Source organism: Panulirus ornatus, chromosome 64 (assembly GCF_036320965.1).
Source record: "Panulirus ornatus isolate Po-2019 chromosome 64, ASM3632096v1, whole genome shotgun sequence".
Classification (NCBI taxonomy): domain Eukaryota; kingdom Metazoa; phylum Arthropoda; class Malacostraca; order Decapoda; family Palinuridae; genus Panulirus; species Panulirus ornatus.
In genome coordinates this window covers 22,648,563-22,664,032 of record NC_092287.1, presented here as the reverse complement: position 1 = coordinate 22,664,032, position 15,470 = coordinate 22,648,563, and the positions used below count along the sequence as shown (strand labels likewise).

At 48.4% G+C, this 15,470-nt stretch overlaps 1 protein-coding gene across 4 annotated transcripts in view; it reads right to left on the bottom strand.

Moving 5' to 3' along the window:
• LOC139746094 (discoidin domain-containing receptor 2-like) overlaps positions 1-12,545 on the bottom strand; it is a 190,258-nt gene extending 177,713 nt beyond the window's left edge. For 2 of the 4 annotated variants that reach the window (XM_071656931.1, XM_071656934.1), the window contains exon 1: positions 12,390-12,532. The gene's annotated coding sequence lies outside the window, so the exon portion shown is untranslated. Of the gene's footprint in view, positions 1-12,389 lie in introns of all 4 variants that reach the window. The other 2 variants (XM_071656933.1, XM_071656932.1) reach the window with 2 other exon arrangements.
• Positions 12,546-15,470: the final 2,925 nt, after the last annotated feature.

Below are 15,470 nucleotides of genomic sequence, written 5' to 3'. Positions count from 1 at the left end.
ATCTATCTATCTATCTATCTATCTATCTCTATCTCTGAAAATGGCTTTTTTTTTTAAATGATAATATTAATAATAATAATAATAATGATAATAATAATAATAATAATAACAATAATAATAATGTAATAACATTGATGATTTAGCCTCGGGTCAGAAATTGGCCATTGCCACGTCATGAACCAGGTGATTTACAAGTTGTCTTACGACAGTATGTAAATCACGAGGAGCATCAACGACTCGAGTGGGGTCTTGTAAACAAGTGGAACCCGGCCAGTTTTCAAAAAGGGGCTCCCCCCCGGTTCGGTTGGGTTAGAGTTGGGAAAGTTTCTCAGTTTACTGTGTCGTTTTTCCTTCCCCCCCCCCCCCCCCCCCCCCCCCCCCCCCCCCCCCCCCCCCCCCCCCCCCCTTTTTTTTTTTTTTTTTTTTTTTTTTTTTTTTTTTTTTTTTTTTTTTTTTTTTTTTTTTTTTTTTTTTTTTTTTTTTTTTTTTTTTTTTTTTTTTTTTTTTTTTTTTTTTTTTTTTTTTTTTTTTTTTTTTTTTTTTTTTTTTTTTTTTTTTTTTTTTTTTTTTTTGGATCAAAACAATGGCAGCCAATTTTCAAAAGGTGTCTCCCCCCACTGGTTCGAGTCTGAGGTATAGAAGATGGGAATGTTTCTCAGTGTTACTGTGTCGTTGTCTTCAAGGATGACCTTTCAGTCGTGGCGTGACCCCCCACGGAGGTGGAGTCCGGTAGCATTGATGGGGGAAAGGGGAGGGAGAGAGAATTATATGTCTTTGTAACTGCATATATCAATCAGGTAATATATCGTATTATATATTGATTAATCATGGAGAAATCGTGGAAATGAGAGCGAATATATTTATATATTATATATATATTATATATATATATAATTTATATTATATATTATATATATGTATGTATATTTAAATATAAATATACTATAATATATATATATATATATATATATATTATATTATATATTATATATATATTTATATATATATATATATATATATATATATATATATATATATATATATATATATTTATATTTCGCTCTCAATCCTTCCTTATACTCCGACAGTTATAAGGGGAGTCTCAGAATACACGAGTTACCCAGGTAAATCTCATATTCTTTTCATTTTCTTTAATCGAAAAGAAAATGAGAAGCCGTATGTATATATAACTCTCCTGCCGCACCGCTCACCATTAATTATACATTATAATCGTAATATTTCACCGTCTGACATGCCACGAAAATGTAATTCTACACTGAAGAATGAATGAAGACGTCATAATGAAAATACTAAAAAAAAAAATGGGGAATGTCTGAACTGTTTTGTATGTTGAACAACCTCAGAAACCTGCAGGAAGAAGGTGTAGTTCATAGCATTATACTGAACACCTGAGGAGGGTGTTCAAGATTGCTTGATACGTAGTTATCACTTATAATGAAAAGCCCTAATGACCCTCTCATCTAGTTGATTCAACCTCAAAAGACCAGGTAACCAACCCTCACATGATGAGGTCAGGTCACATGACCTGTCGTATGGTTAGGGGAGGGGGGGGGGGGTTGTGTGTAACCAGCATTGGCATTGTTACGTTGGACTTCAGGATTGCCACTGTGGGTCATTAGGTAGTTAACAATGGACAGTATTTTGATTTATATTGTTATTAAAGGTCATTGTTATTGTATCATCTGTATGAATATTTTCAAGAATATATACGTGGCTTAAATGTATGTTTGTTTGTCTGTTTGTTTTACTAGTGAATTCGTTGATATAAATTCTGGTATCATGAAAGTTAGATTTAGCTAATTCCAATCCTTTACATAACGACCAATTTGAGTATTATATGATTTCTTGGCATCTTATAAGGTCTAAAATCCCGTTCCAAACCTTGGCTTCAAAATCTTAGGGGACACAGAAATAGACCCTGGGGTACACACAACAATTCCCTGTAGCCAGTGTAATGAGTGGCAAAGCTCGTTCCATCTTGAAACACCCGGTGGAGGTCATTGACCTTAAACAAGCAATTAGATACGTCCTAATGAACTCTGCTGTTTTTAAACCCAGTGTTGGTCATGAGGGCCATAGTGTGTGTGTGTGTGGTGAAGTGATGGCTTAAAAATGGTCACTTCACTAAGATTTTTTGTCAGTTCTGCATGACATCATCAAACTCACATGATGGCATGAGACAGCCATGACCCATGACCCTTCTCATCCACAACCATCACCTCGACCCATGGGATAGGTCATGTCCCCTGACCTGACTTCTGATGTCGTGAGATCTCTTTCTTGTATTTGTTTGTCTGTGTGTCTTTGATGTATTTGTTGATGTGTCATTTTCGTGGAGTGCTTCCAGACGACGTCTTTTGCTTATTTCTTTATTTTTCTTTGTATTTGTTGTCGAAAATACTTCAGCAGTTTGAAAAGCCAAGCATTGGAAGTGTACACGTTCCAAATGTTTACTTATGACAGAAAACGCGAAGAGTGGAACAAGTTATTAGAGAAAACGGAGTCATTTCAACCATAACTCTTTTTTTCTCTATCTCTATTTCGTTATGAGCTTTCCCGATGCAGCCAAATGACTACGAAATATAGAACATGGAGTAAGTGTGTGACCATATGTCATGCAAATCTGACCCTAGTCAGCATGTGTGTGTGTGTGTGTGTGTGTGTGTGTGTGTTTGGAGAACCTTCCCAGGTCTCCTCATGACCTGATTCTCATGCCATCCCTAACCACCACCGCCCATCGTGTGGGTCACATAGGAAATGACCTTTAATGAGGGACAGGAGCCGTTAGTTACGAGGTTATGAGGGGCAGGAGTTGTTGTCACTGAAGGGCAGGAGTAAGTTATGAGTAGCCTTTCTCACTTATGAAGGGGCAGGAGTTATTGTTACTGAAGAGTAGGAGTAAGTTATGAGTAACCTTTCTGAGTTATGAAGGGGCAGTGTTTGGTTATGAGGGGCAGGAGTTGTTGTCACTGAAGGGCAGGAGTAAGTTATGAGTAGCCTTTCTCAGTTATGAAGGGGTTAGTTGTTGGCTATGAAGGTTGGATTGACACTTGATGGTGGTCGTGGTAGTACGGTACCTTGTGGTGCAGACGTGGAAGTAACACTTCCAGTGTCGGTCATGTCCGTGGTACTTTCTCATATAGTCATCACCTCTGGAGAGTGTTTGGAGAATCGTAGGTTATCAACTTCGATGTCTAAAACACTATTAAGAAATTATGCTCGCGGGAGGGTGGGGTCTGATCTCTAAGCTTCCATCTTTTGCATTCGTACCCGTGATTTAATCCGTCATATCTAGCATCCTTTCTGGCCGATCAGTCTCCTCAGTTCTTGATGAGACAACGCCTTCTGTTTTTTTTTTTTTTTTTTTTTTTTTTTTTTTAGTAGCTCTCTCTCTCTCTCTCTCTCTCTCTCTCTCTCTCTCTCTCTCTCTCTCTCTCTCTCTCTCTCTCTCTCTCTCTCTCTCTCTCTCTCTCTCCCGGGTTTCTCTGCCCTGTGTTTGTCCCCCGCACACCTTTCCTCCCTTTTTCTCCAAGAGACAAGTTAATGCACTCATACGCTGGCTACCCAGCTCAGCTCCGCAGCTCTTCACGTCTTCCCAGCTCGCTCCCTCGTCTCTGGTTCGGTCTGCCTCCCGCCCCGTCACAACTACCTCCATAAATTAGATTTGAACAGGATTTCCCAATGAGGCGGACGTAACCTGGTTAAGTTTAACGCCTGTAAAACCCAATTTCTTTGCGCTTTTCGTCCTAAAACCTCTTAAAACTTTCCCTTCTCCGATGATGCCTCTATAGTTCCATTATTCGACGGGGGGGGGGAGAAAAATGTATATACTCGACAGCAACATAACATTTAATCTGTCTTTGAAATCGTATATCACAGAAAAAAAAGAGTCTGTCTCACATACTGGATTGGAATACGCATTCAGATGCTGAAGTTCCCTTCTGTGCACCTCCTCTGGTTATATAGAAGTTGAAAGAAAAAGTTCATCTATGCATGAGGCACCTCTGTCACATCTGTGGTCTCTTTACACATTAACATGACAGGGTCGAGTCCAAAGCATTCATACTCTATCCAAACTCTCGCACCTCCGCCACACCGATGTTGGTTCACTTCCCATTATCCTACAGATATTGCTCCGGTTTCTGGCCGCCAGAGCTGGCTGCTCGTCTCTGTGTCCCCCCCCCCCCCCCCAACACACACACACACACACACACACACACACACACACACACACCATTAACTACACCACGTATTGCCCTCACACCTGACCCCTTACTGAAGGAGAGGCTGTCCACCGCCCCATCAGACACATCACATCTCTCATCTTCTCTCCTTACTTCCTTACCCCTTTGGCCTGGCCTCAGTGGCCTCGATGGCCGCTATGGTCTGGCCTCGATGGCCGCTATGGCCTGGCCTCGATGGCCGCTATGGCCTGGCCTCGATGGCCGCTTTGGCCTGGCCTCGATGGCCGATATGGCCTGGCCTCGATGGCCGCTATGGTCTGGCCTCGATGGCCGCTATGGCCTGGCCTCGATGGCCGCTATGGTCTGGCCTCGATGACCGCTATGGCCTGGCCTCGATGGCCGCTATGGCCTGGCCTCGATGGCCGCTATGGCCTGGCCTCGATGGCCGCTATGGTCTGGCCTCGATGGCCGATATGGCCTGGCCTCGATGGCCGCTATGGCCTGGCCTCGATGGCCGCTATGGCCTGGCCTCGATGGCCGCTATGGCCTGGCCTCGATGGCCGGTATGGTCTGGCCTCGATGGCCGCTATGGACTGGCCTCGATAGCCGGTATGGTCTGGCCTCGATGGCCGCTATGGACTGGCCTCGATAGCCGGTATGACCTGGCCTCGATGATCCGTATGGCCTGGCCTCGATAGCGCGTCTCGGCCCGTGTCTGGTCCTGTTCCTCTTCGTGTAACCACCCAACTACCGTAGAAGTATGGGGGGGTCCAGGTAATGATGATGATAGTAGACTGTTATCCACGTCATCACCATGATAGTAGCAACATTAATTACAGCCTTGAAGCATAATTTTCTTAATGGGTTTTTAATATCATGGTAATTACGTGAGCTAATAGGTCTAACTTAATGGCCATTTTAGGCTGTCAGTTATCCTGTGTAGGGAGCAAGGGAGAAAAAAAATAATTGCTTTATGTATGCATAATAATAATAATGATAATGATAATAAAAGAATCATAGATGAGGAGGTGAGATGAAGTATTTGGGGGAGGGGGTCGTACATCACTGTAGGATGTGTGGGTCATGCATCTCTGTAGGGTCGTGTGGGTCGTACACCACTGGAGGGCCTGGGGTCGTACCTTACTTGGATGTCTGTGGGGGGTCGTACTTCACTGAGGAGGAGGGGTGGGGGGATGGGGTGGTCTCTGCAGGGTTTGGGGGATCTTACATCACTGGAGCGCCTGGGGGGTCGTACGTAGGGTTAGGAGTCGTGCATCACTAAGGGGATGTGTGAGGGGGTCGTACATCACTAGGACAGGGGTCGTTACATCACTGTATTATTTAGGAATGGTATATTACCCAGGGGTAGTAGAGAGGTCGTATAAGTCGTACATCAAAACGAACTTAGGGGGTCGTTCTAGTGGTTCCTAATATATATATATATATATATATATATATATATATATATATATATATATATATATATATATATATATATATATATTATCCCTGGGGATAGGGGATTAAGAATACTTCCCACGTATTCCCTGCGTGTCGTAGAAGGCGACTAAAAGGGGAGGGAGCGGGGGGCTGGAAATCCTCCCCTCTCATTTTTTTAATTTTCCAAAAGAAGGAACAGAGAAGGGGGCCAGGTGAGGATATTTCCTTAAAGGCCCAGTCCTCTGTTCTTAACGCTACCTCGCTAACGCGGGAAATGGCGAATAGTTTAAAAAAATATATATATATATATATATATATATATATATATATATATATATATATATATATATATATATATATATATATATATATATATTATTATACTTTGTCGCTGTCTCCCGCGTTTGCGAGGTAGCGCAAGGAAACAGATGAAAGAAATGGCCCAACCCCCCCCATACACATGTATATACATACGTCCACACACGCAAATATACATACCTACACAGCTTTCCATGGCTTACCCCACACGCTTCACATGCCTTGATTCAATCCACTGACAGCACGTCAACCCCGGTATACCACATCGCTCCAATTCACTCTATTCCTTGCCCTCCTTTCACCCTCCTGCATGTTCAGGCCCCGATCACACAAAATCTTTTTCACTCCATCTTTCCACCTCCAATTTGGTCTCCCTCTTCTCCTTGTTCCCTCCACCTCCGACACATATATCCTCTTGGTCAATCTTTCCTCACTCATCCTCTCCATGTGCCCAAACCACTTCAAAACACCCTCTTCTGCTCTCTCAACCACGCTCTTTTTATTTCCACACATCTCTCTTACCCTTACGTTACTCACTCGATCAAACCACCTCACACCACACATTGTCCTCAAACATCTCATTTCCAGCACATCCATCCTCCTGCGCACAACTCTATCCATAGCCCACGCCTCGCAACCATACAACATTGTTGGAACCACTATTCCTTCAAACATACCCATTTTTGCTTTCCGAGATAATGTATATATATATATATATATATATATATATATATATATATATATATATATATATGTGTGTGTGTGTGTGTGTGTGTGTGTGTGTGTGTGTGTGTGTGTGTGTGTATACCCTAGCCTCAGCCAGGTATCCATTTCACCGACCCACCCTCAGAGGAGGATGAACAGCTGGGTTGACTGTGGGCCGAGTGCCGCAGCCCGAGTCATTCCCCATCACGTAACATTCCCGTATGTGATGACTCTGTTCATCTTTCCTCATTACACGTGTTCTCTGATAGGCTTCAAGAATGATTAATGTAATTAGCATAATTTGTATTATAATTATCCAGATAAATTACATTTAGGCGGCGTAAATCGCCCGTATGGTAATGTTGTTGTGATAACCCGGGCTGACTCTCTGATCTCTCTCTCTCTCTCTCTCTCTCTCTCTCTCTCTCTCTCTCTCTCTCTCTCTCTCTCTCTCTCTCTCTCTCTCTCTCTCTCATTCGGGACACATTACCTACTCGCTCTTTCTCTCTATCATTAAGGACACCACCTGACTGACTGACTGACTCTCTCTCTCTCTCTCTCTCTCTCTCTCTCTCTCTCTCTCTCTCTCTCTCTCTCTCTCTCTCTCTCTCTCTCTCTCGCACACACACACACACACATTAAGGACTCGCTACCTGATACCTGACCTCCTCGTCTTCACTCAGTATGGTTGAGAGGTTGTTGATTGGACCTGGCAGTCCCAGTCGATGACGTGTCCTAACACAGGCCTACACCTGCACCTTATTGTTCTGTGTGTGTGTGTGTGTGTCTGTGTGTGTGTGTGTGTGTGTGTGTGTGTGTGTGTGTGTGTGTGTGTGTGTGACAGGCTAGACAGGTGGTTGGGTGTCTGACTGTGAGGAAGTGGATATGAGTGTTCCACTGTTTAGACGTCGAAATAAAACATAAGAATGACCGAGAATATGACCCCTGTTAGCATCATGGGCAAAAAAGGGGGGTTAGGGCTTTGTTAACGCCGTGTTAGGTTCACGGTAGCGGGGGTCAGAGGGCTCTGGTTGGCGTGGAAGGCAGTCGGGCAAGAGGTAGCAGGTGTGGTGGAGGCGAGGTGTGTGCATGTATGTAGCTAGGAGGGAGTGGAGGGGACGTGTGAGGAGGGAGAGAGAGAGAGAGAGAGAGAGAGAGAGAGAGAGAGAGAGAGAGAGAGAGAGTGCGAAACATTTATGGATTTACAGAATGCATGTGAGCGAAGTTAGGAGGAGAGTCGTGTGGCGAGTTCTCACTCCATACCGTGTGTTTGCAAAGTCTTCAAATTGCTTTCATGAACTTTTACTGTGTGTGTGTGTGTGTGTGTGTGTGTGTGTATGTGTGCGAGGGAATCATGGTGTTAAGGAGTTGTCTGGAATATATCTGGGGGTATTTGAAGGTTGTGCGTTGTTATCTTAGTTGTATCTGGGGTTATGTGAGGGTTGTGTATTCTTATTTGTACCTGGGGGTATATGAGGGTTGTGGGTTGTTATCTTAGCTGTATCATATCCATAAGGCTGGAACGGCATGGGAGGTGAGCGTCGATTTGAGGTTAGGCCACTGTGGTACACGGGGAAGGCCTGGCACAGTTGAGGTATGCAGATGATGACGCTGTGGTGGTGGTGGTGGATTGGAAAGTGTCTCTCTCTCTCTCTCTCGTCGGGTTGAGTGAGTTAGGGGAAGGGACCAGTTCCATGATGATGATGTGTTTGCTGGAGGAATGGAAGATTAACGCGAATCCGATGGCGAAGCAACTTTCATATTTGCAACATTGCGAAGGCGTCGAATGTTGGAGATGGATCCCAGTGTTTGTGAGTGATGGACGGTCAGGTTGGTGACCGGAGGGCTGCAGTTAATTTGTACTACAGTCAAAGGAAAGGTGGAGAACTGGAGGCTGGGGGGGGAACTTGGACGTTAGTGCTGTGTGCTGGGGGAAGTCTGCATGACGTAAGGATCACCCCCCCCCCCCCCAGTTCGAATGTATTGTTCCCCAGCACCCAGGGGGAGGGGGATCAGAATTCAGAGTAATACAGGTGGGTGGATGAAGTAATACAGCCAGAGATGGAAGGACAGGTGAGGAAGGACCATGTAGGAAAAATAATGGGGAAGTCATTAGATAGACGGAAGCATTTTGAGGTGGTGTTTCCCATGGGACATATGGAGAATGGTAGGATGGTAGGGTAGGTGTATGGTAGGGAGGTGTATGGTAGGGGATGTGTATGGTGGTATGGTAGGGAGTTGTATGGTAGAAGGAACCAGGGGGGGGGGGGGGGGTAGACAGACTCAGTCAATAGCTGTTCTTGTGGATGTTAGAAGACAAAATCCTTAATTGTTTACACCTGAGGCGGACACACACCTGGGGAACTCAGTGGGGAGATGTCTACATATACCTGGGGAACTCACGTGGGGTCTCCTTACACCTGGGGACCTCAAGGGAGGGTCGACACACACCCTGGGGGGAGGGAACTCATTGTGGGTCTGTGTGCACCTGGGGAACTCAGTAGATGGTCTGTATACGCCTGAGGGTGGGGTGGGGTAGGGGGGGGACTCACTAGTGGGTCTACACGCCCCTTGGGGACTCACTGGGGTGTACTTCACCTGGGGGACTCACTGAGGTCTACTTCATCTGGGGGATTTAGTGGTAGGTCTACTTCACCTGGGGACTCACTGGGGTCCCTTTCACCTGAGGGATTCACCGGGGTCCATTTCATCCAGGGGACTCACCGGTGGGTATACCCACACCTGGGGGACTCACTAGGGTCTTCTTCACCTGGGGGACTCATTGGGGTCCACTTCACCTGGGGGGACTCACTGGTAGGGCTACCTACACCTGGGGGGACTCACCGGGGTCCACTTCACCTGGGGGGACTCACTGGTAGGACTACCTACACCTGGGGGACTCATTGGGGCCCGCTTCCCCTGGGGGACTCAGTGCTGAGTCTGCACAAACCTGGTAGGGGGAGGGGGAGGACTCAAATTAAATAATCCCTGTTGTATTTCTTATTCATCATCATCATCATCATCATCATCATCATCATCTTCCCTCATATTCATCACGAAACATACCACCGAAAATGACCTCGACCTGAACTCACCCCCCCTCCCTCCCCCGTCAAGTGTGTGTGTGTGTGTGTGTGTGTGTGTGTGTGTGTGTGTGTGTGTGTGTGTGTGTAGGACTTGGGTGGGGGGGAGGTGGGGAAACTTGCAAGTCCCGGGCGAGTGATCTTAGCGTCGGAAGTTTTGATACATTTCACATCGGAGTGGGGGGGGGGGGGGGGTCGTGCCCTCATCACACACACACACACACACACACACACACACACACACACATACACACACACACATACACACACACACACACACACACACGCCTTTTGAGGGCCGTGTGAGCCAACTGTGAGGCTGTGTGTGTATGTGTGTGCAGATACATAAGTGTCAGCGAATAGATACTATAGATAGATAGATAGATAGATAGATAGATAGATAGATAGATGGATAGATGGATGGATAGATAGATAGATAGATGAGATGTATACCCCTGCAGTTGTGTTGGTGGCATAGCCAGTAAAGTGGGGCCTCTCTCTCTCTCTCTCTCTCTCTCTCTCTCTCTCTCTCTCTCTCTCTCTCTCTCTCTCTCTCTCTCTCTCGCTCTCTCTCTCTCTCTCTCTCTCTCTCTCCCCACCCTTGTCTTCCACCCTAAGGGAACGCCGTACCCTTAGAGCGATCCCAGCCTGACCCTTCTCCTCCCCACCCCTCTCCTCTCCTTCGCCTGAAGGGCACACCCCGCCCCTTAGTGTGGCCACAGCCTTAAGGGCACGCCCCGCCCCTTAGTGTGGCCACAACCTTAAGGGCACGCCCCGCCCCTTAGTGTGGCCACAGCCTTAAGGGCACGCCCCGCCCCTTAGTGGGGTCACAACCTTAAGGGCACGCCCCGCCCCTAAGTGGGGGTCACAGCCTGGCCTTCCACGATTTGGTTGGGTCACACACTCCACCGGGTTGTGGCCCTTAAGGGCTAGGATGGGGGTCACTGTGATGACCTAGACTCAAAGCACCTGTTAACAAGCATAGGAAAAGATGACCTCAGCTGCACACCCTCCCTCCCCGGATGACCTGACCTGTCGCTTCAAGGTCAAAGGTCAGGCCATCGTGGCCAAGGGCCGTGCTATTGTTGCAAAGGGTCGTATCGTACTGCATCGTCGTACTGAAGGATCGTGCCGTCGTGCTCAAGGATCGTACCGTCGTGCTCAAGGGTCGTACCCTGGTGCTCAAGGATCGTACCGTCGTGCTCAAGGATCGTACCGTCGTGCTCAAGGATCGTACCGTCGTGATCAAGGATCGTACCGTCGTGATCAAGGATCGTACCGTCGTGCTCACAGATTGCACCGTCGTGCTCAAGGGTCGCACCGTCGTGATCAAGGATCGTACCGTCGTGATCAAGGATCGTACCGTCGTGCTCAAGGGTCTTACCGTCGTGCTCAAGGGTCGTACCGTCGTGCTCAAGGATCGTACCGTCGTGCTCAAGGGTCGTATCGTCGTGCTCAGGGATCTTACCGTCGTGCTCAAGGGTCGTACCGTCGTGCTCAGGGATCTTACCGTCGTGCTCAAGGGTCATACTGCGTGCTCAAGGATCGTACTGTCGTGCTCAAGGATCGTACCGTCGTGCTCAAGGATCGTACCGTCGTGCTCAAGGATCGCACCGTCGTGCTCAAGGATCGCACCGTCGTGCTCAGGCATCGCACCGTCGTGCTCAAGGATCGCACCGTCGTGCTCAGGCATCGCACCGTCGTGCTCAAGGATCGCACCGTCGTGCTCAAGGGTCGTACCGTCGTGCTCAAGGGTTGCACCGTCGTGCTCAAGGGTTGCACCGTCGTGCTCAAGGATCGCACCGTCGTGCTCAGGCATCGCACCGTCGTGCTCAAGGATCGCACCGTCGTGCTGAAGGGTCGTACCGTCGTGCTCAAGGATCGTACCGTCGTGCTCAAGGATCGTACCGTCGTGCTCAAGGATCGTACCGTCGTGCTCAAGGATCGTACCGTCGTGTTCAGTGTGATCGCACCGCCGTGATGTAAGGTCGACCTACCGACCTTAGTGGTCGTACCGTTATGTTTAGAGACTGTACCATCATGCTTAATGATCGTACCGTCATGTTGAAGAATCGCACCGTTGTGCTTAGGAGCCGTACCTCCATGTTAAAGGGTCGTACCATCTTGTTTTATTGACTGTACCATCGTCTTGAGGATCGTACCATTTTACTCAAGTATCGTACCGTCGTTCCCAAGTAATTGTACCCTCATGCTTAGAGATCGTACCGTCGTGCCCAAGTAATTGTACCGTCGTGCTCAAGGGTCGTACTGTCGTGCCCAAGTATCGTAACGTCGTGCCCAAGTAATCGTACTGTCGTGCCCAAGTAATCGTACCGTCGTGCTTAAGTATCGTACCGTCGTGCCCAAGTATCGTACCGTCGTGCCCAAGTATCGTACCGCTGTGATCAAGTGGTTAAAAAAGGTTTTATGAGAGTGGGAAGGTGGCGACACTTACCTTTACGCTTGTCTGTCTTCACTTGGTCTGCCCTGACTACGTATAATATATGGTGGCATCAAGTGCGTCAGTTACATATATACACAACAATTACGGAACACCAGAATATATATTATATATATATATATAGTTTTTTTTTCAATAACTCCTGTATTTCCACTCGTATTAACACAGTGATATTACCTAAGCGCTTCTCACCAGTATCAGTAAATACTAAAGGGCATTTTAATCACCAATATATTTTGATATATATATTTTTCTTTCTTTCTGTAATTTATAAAGAAAACGCAGGCGAGGTGTTGAGGGCTGTGCGGCGTGCACAACCTCCCTCCGCCACCGACCACGAGACACTAAGGCTGGCGCGTCCCAGGGAGTGTACCTGATGATGCTGCACGGTTGCCGCCTACTAATTTATCCACCCAAATAAAAATACACGTAACATACATAAACTTTGACTATATTATAATAGTTATTATAAGTAATGAGGCCACAGATATAGTTGACACTGACTAGGGTGAGGAAACGGGCTAGGATGATATATAATTAAATGGAAAAGAATAGGCTAGCTGGGTTAGGTGTGAGAGCAAAGGTGCGCGCGGAGGGGGTGTCATAATATTATTACCAGTGGTCAGGATGACCCACGCCAGACCCCAGGGTCAGGGGGTGATGGTAGACGATGCCAGACCCCAGAATCAGGGGGTGATGGTAGACGGTGCCAGACCCCAGGATCAGGGGGTGATGGTAGACGATGCCAGACCCCAGGATCAGGGGGTGATGGTAGACGGTGCCAGACCCCAGGATCAGGGGGTGGTGATGTTAGACGGTGCCAGACCCCAGGATCAGGGGGTGATGGTAGACGGTGCCAGACCCCAGGGTCAGGGGGTGATGATGGACGGTGCCAGACCCCAGGATCAGGGGGTGATGGTAGACGGTGCCAGACCCCAGGATCAGGGGGTGGTGAAGTTAGACGGTGCCAGACCCCAGGATCAGGGGGTGATGGTAGACGGTGCCAGACCCCAGGATCAGGGGGTGGTGATGTTAGACGGTGCCAGACCCCAGGATCAGGGGGTTATGGTAGACGGTGCAAGACCCCAGAATCAGAGGGTGGTGGTTGACGGTGCCAGACCCCAGAACCAGGGGGTGATGGTAGACGGTGCCAGACCCCAGGATCAAGGGGTGATGGTAGACGGTGCCAGACCCCAGGGTCAGGGGGTGATGATGGACGGTGCCAGACCCCAGGATCAGGGGGTGATGGTGGTAGATGGTGCCAGACCCCAGGATCAGGGGGTGATGGTGGTAGACGGTGCCAAGGTTGTGACCTTGACTGACCTGGGTTGTGACCTTGACTGACCCAGGTTGTGACCTTGACACGTCACATCACAATATCAGTCAGGCCACAGCCAATCCCTGAAGCGTATACATAGTGACGTCACAATTGGCCTGTCAGTTATAACCCCATACACAGCACAACAGTTGAGAATATAACTCTATATATCCTCTATGTACATATTAGTACATATTATATGTACTTTCCTCCATCTGTGATCTGGTACTATTTGTTTCTGGAGATGGGTTGTTGGAATACACGAAAGCGCTTGGGCGAAATATCCTCCTCTCATTTTCCCTTCGTGATCTTCGCTTTCGTCTATGATCGTCCCGTGTCTGCGTCATCAATACGTCATACGTCATTCCATGTTAAGTTTCACAACTCCATAACTCTACAATTGTAGCGTCACCGAGGATCAGTTGTTATGAGAACAGTCTCACGAAGAACTCTTCCATGTTATCATGCTGCTTCTAGAAGCTGTGAACGACTCACTTCTTACTTTTCTCTCTTCCGCTGACGATAGGATTTCCTCTCGCTGTTGAGCCAGCTCCAGAAAATGCGTCAGAAGTGAAGAACTTGTTCAATATGTTCTTCACCTGCGAACTTGTGTGTGTGTGTGTGTTTGTGTGTTTTATCCTTGATCGCCGTTTCCCGCGGCAGCGAGGTAGCGCCATATAAATACCTCTCTCGGTAGACATGTAAATGTACCATTTTTTTTTTTTGTGAAGTTTTGCCTCTCAATATCCCCGTCATTGCCCAGTGTAGCGGGAAGTGTGTGACAGCCAATTAAAACTTGAGAGTTGGTGTGGCCTCTCTTGTGATTGGCCAAGCGCGTGGAGGGCGGGGGGGGGGGAATCACTTGCTGTCTTACGTTACACACACACACACACACACACACACCTAGTCACGTGGACAATGTGAGGGTGAGGCGAGTGTGTGTGTGTGTGTGTGTGTGTGTGTGTGTGTGTGTGGAGGGGTGCGGAGGTGTGTGTGTGGAGGGGTTCAGTTCACACTACAGCCCACCACAGTAAGACCTGTTCAGGACCCATCACGTATCTCCAATCCTTCGCTGTAAGTCTTGGCCACACCTGGCCACAAACACTGGCCACTATGATCCCGGGGCCACATGGCCCACCAGGAGCTGATGGTGAACACGACCAAGGGGCTGAGTGGCCGTGGTCACTGGTCCAGGCAGGGGGCACCCCTCACCAGACCAGCGGTCCAGGCTTGGGACACCACTCACCAGACCAGCGGTCCAGGCAGGGGGCACCACTCACCAGACCAGCGGTCCAGGCAGGGGGGCACCACTCACCAGACCAGCGGTCCAGGCAGGGGGCACCACTCACCAGACCAGCGGTCCAGGCAGGGGGCACCACTCACCAGACCAGCGGTCCAGGCAGGGGGCACCACTCACCAGACCAGTGGTCCAGGCAGGGGGCACCACTCACCAGACCAGTGGTCCAGGCAGGGGGCACCACTCACCAGACCAGCGGTCCAGGCAGGGGGCACCACTCACCAGACCAGTGGTCCAGGCAGGGGGCACCACTCACCAGACCAGTGGTCCAGGCAGGGGGTACCACTCACCAGACCAGCGGTCCAGGCAGGGGGGTACCACTCACCAGACCAGCGGTCCAGGCAGGGGGCACCACTCACCACCTAAACAATAAACAATCGATTTGTGTATGATGGTTGCGACTCCCGGCATGGATATGACCCCCCCCCCCCCCCTCCCCGCGGTTCTGTGTACTGGGTTATTGATTATTTGAGTGTGTGCCGCAGGCGGCAGCAGCAGCATATCCCACTCCCCACCCTAGGACCACCATTACCTCTAGCCCGGGGGATATCGTCGAAAATACCGAAATAAATGAGATGGAAGATTCGGGAAGGAGATTCACGCACACACACGCACGCGCACACCTCTTCGACAGTGTGTGACA